Here is a 2,930-nt window from a genome sequence, read left to right as displayed (position 1 = left end):
CCAAGCGGTATGGTTTTTGCTCATTGTTGAAGGTCGTACGATGACCTATAGTTGCTAACTTCTACGTCATTTGATCTCATGTGAAGAGTTGTCTCATTGGCAATCATATACATATCTTCTTATTTTTCTATTACGACTACTATCTTGCGTAAATTTCACGACATTAAGGCGAAGCATACGAGAAATATGTGTGCGTTCCTTAATCAAAATCAGTTAGAACTGAGAGCTGTAAGATAATTTTATGAGCTTTTGTGTCATATTCATATTTACTGGGATCTTCTGTAACATCTTATGATTTGTTAGTTTTTACCTACATACACATGTGCCGTTAGGTAATGCAATTATGTATTTGTCGACCGTGGCATCAATCACAAATATATTGGTTTGTAGTTTAACCATATGGCTTAAAATAACCCAACTTTAAAAATAATGTTTTTGTGCGTCACTTTGATTGATTATTGTTCCCACTTGGTTAACTGAAGCAGTTTCGTTGATTAGGGTGTTCGATGCAAGTGAAAAGGGGGGGGGGGGGGGGTGGGGTGGGGTGCACAATGATAGGGAAAGTGATAGCTATTTATTTATTTATTCATTTATTTTGGAAATAAAAGGAAACATGATTTCACACAGTATGCAGTATTTCATATAACTGCAATTGAAGCAAATTAGGGACAAATCATACAACTACTAGTCACAGCGACACCTGCCTGTGACAAATCATGCTCCACTGTCACAGCGACACCTACCTGTGTTGACATCACTGACAGCAATAGTTCAATGACATCCATATTGTCTAAATGTGACACATTTGCAGGATTATATGTTTCGCCTATATAAAAAATGACTTTTCTGTATGCATTCAATTTTTACTATATATATATCCATAACAAATATAATTTTATAATTGCAGGATTTCGAATTGATAGATTCTTCTAAACGTGAGGCAGCTTTTCGCTTATCAGGATGAAGTTTCGTCAAATAAGTTTCAAGTTTTTCCAGAAGTCTAAAAGTAAAAAGAAAAAGACAAAGGAAGCTTCAATTGAGCAACAAACTACACCTGTCGACGCCAATGACAACCTCGTAACAGCCGCAGACAGCTGCAAATATTTCGACGTTGCCCAGGACGTATCTCTTTTCGCTGCTCACTTCGTAGGTACAAAACATCTGTTACTCCACGTAATAAATACATTATCACATACCGGCGAACAGCAATTTCCGACGACGAAGACGAAACCGACAATGGTGTGCAATATGAACTCGACGATATAGACAAGGTTTTGAATTCAGTCCGTAAAGAGCGCACACGCATCAAAACAAATCATTGGATCCTTCCACGTAAATCTTTGCACGAAGAAGACTTGATTGATTTTGTACCGGAAGGTGCCAACGCTCAGGTTGTTTCCTAGCTGAAGAGGCGGGGAAATCTTATAATTTTACAGAATCTTCCCTGACAGCAGCCAACAATCCAAGGATACCAAAGCGTGTAAAAAGACAACTAAGTTTAATTGATCTGAACATTAATCGATGGTCCATTATCTCTGAAGGTGATGTGGATATAGAACTCAATTCTCCTACAATCGAAGAACTGAATGAACGATTTGCAAACATAGATTACGCCATTGACTTCAAATACGAGGAAAATATTGACAATATCCTAGACAACGAAATGGCAGTAAAACTTGCTAAAAGACTTTCGGTCAATGATTTATTGGAGGACTACAGTGAGGTATCATCCGATACATCTAACAGTAGCATGGAAATCTCAGACAATACCAGCTGCACTGGCTCATACAGCAGTGAAGGTTCCATAGAAAACCAACTTTCGTTTTCTCGACAAAGTTTTCAGAACGACCTAACCGAATGGAAGAACCAATCGATGCTGGTTATTCAAGACTTAGCCGCGACTCACGGTTCCCTTCAATGTCCGATTCCGATAATGCTGAACATTCCGATAGTGACTGTGAAGAGGAATCAAATATGACTCTTGTTGATAGCGCATGTGCAGAATGTGATTCCAGACATCAGAAACAGTCTACAAGACAAAGTGAGTCAACTTAGAGCTGAAAAAATGATCGTTGAGGAAAAAATCCGCGAAGCACAAGAAGACGATTTAATTCATCTAAAAGAATCTCAGCGATTGCGACGCCATCTACCTGGTTACAAGAAACAGATGTTGTGGAATACATTGACCAGTCTGGAGGAAAGACTTGAAAAACAAAGCCGAGGATTACAAAAAAGTTATTCAACAGTATTATTAATGCAAAGAAGATTTGCTCAGAGACATAATCCGTTTTTCATTGTCCCAAACACAAACTTTAGTTGAGAAAAGTAGTACCATCGCGGATGAATAATTAGTGCTATGTATGATTGTATGTAAATATGAAGAATATTTATTTATTTCTAATGTTCTATAAATGAGGAATTCAAAACACAGAACAAAGTGATCATGTGACTTGGAAAACAATCCGTTATAAACTTTTCATTTCTGGACTATTTTCGATATGTGTCGTCTGCAAAGACTGACTGTTCTTAATTTGTTGTTACCTTTGAACTTAACTATACATTTTTTATGTTGTGTGGTGCTTGTACAAAATTTATTATTTATTGAATCTCTATATATAAAATTTAATTGATACTGTATTTTTTTTTAATATAACCTCGCCATGATTAATGTCATTACAACTAAATTTCCTGAATTTGAAATTCTCTCGCAATTTACACAAAACCGCTAAAATATACCCCGATCCGATACACAAAACTTCTATACTATACCCCGCTCCAATACATACAAAACCGCTATACTATACCCCACTCCAATACACAAAACCACTATACTATACCCAACTTCAATACACAAAACCGCTATACTATTATCCGCTCCAATACATAAAACCGCTATACTATACCCCGCACCAATACACAAAACCGCTATA

The 2,930-nt window shown here is 36.8% G+C and overlaps 1 pseudogene; it reads left to right on the top strand.

Annotated features, from left to right (window-relative positions):
• The first annotated feature begins 960 nt into the window (after positions 1-960).
• On the top strand, positions 961-2,566 carry LOC127731920 (uncharacterized; annotated as a pseudogene).
• The last annotated feature ends 364 nt before the right edge of the window (positions 2,567-2,930 follow it).

The sequence above is a fragment of the Mytilus californianus genome, unplaced genomic scaffold (assembly GCF_021869535.1).
Source record: "Mytilus californianus isolate M0D057914Y unplaced genomic scaffold, xbMytCali1.0.p SCAF_21, whole genome shotgun sequence".
NCBI classification, from domain to species: Eukaryota; Metazoa; Mollusca; class Bivalvia; order Mytilida; family Mytilidae; genus Mytilus; species Mytilus californianus.
This window is presented reverse-complemented; position numbering and strand designations above follow the sequence as displayed.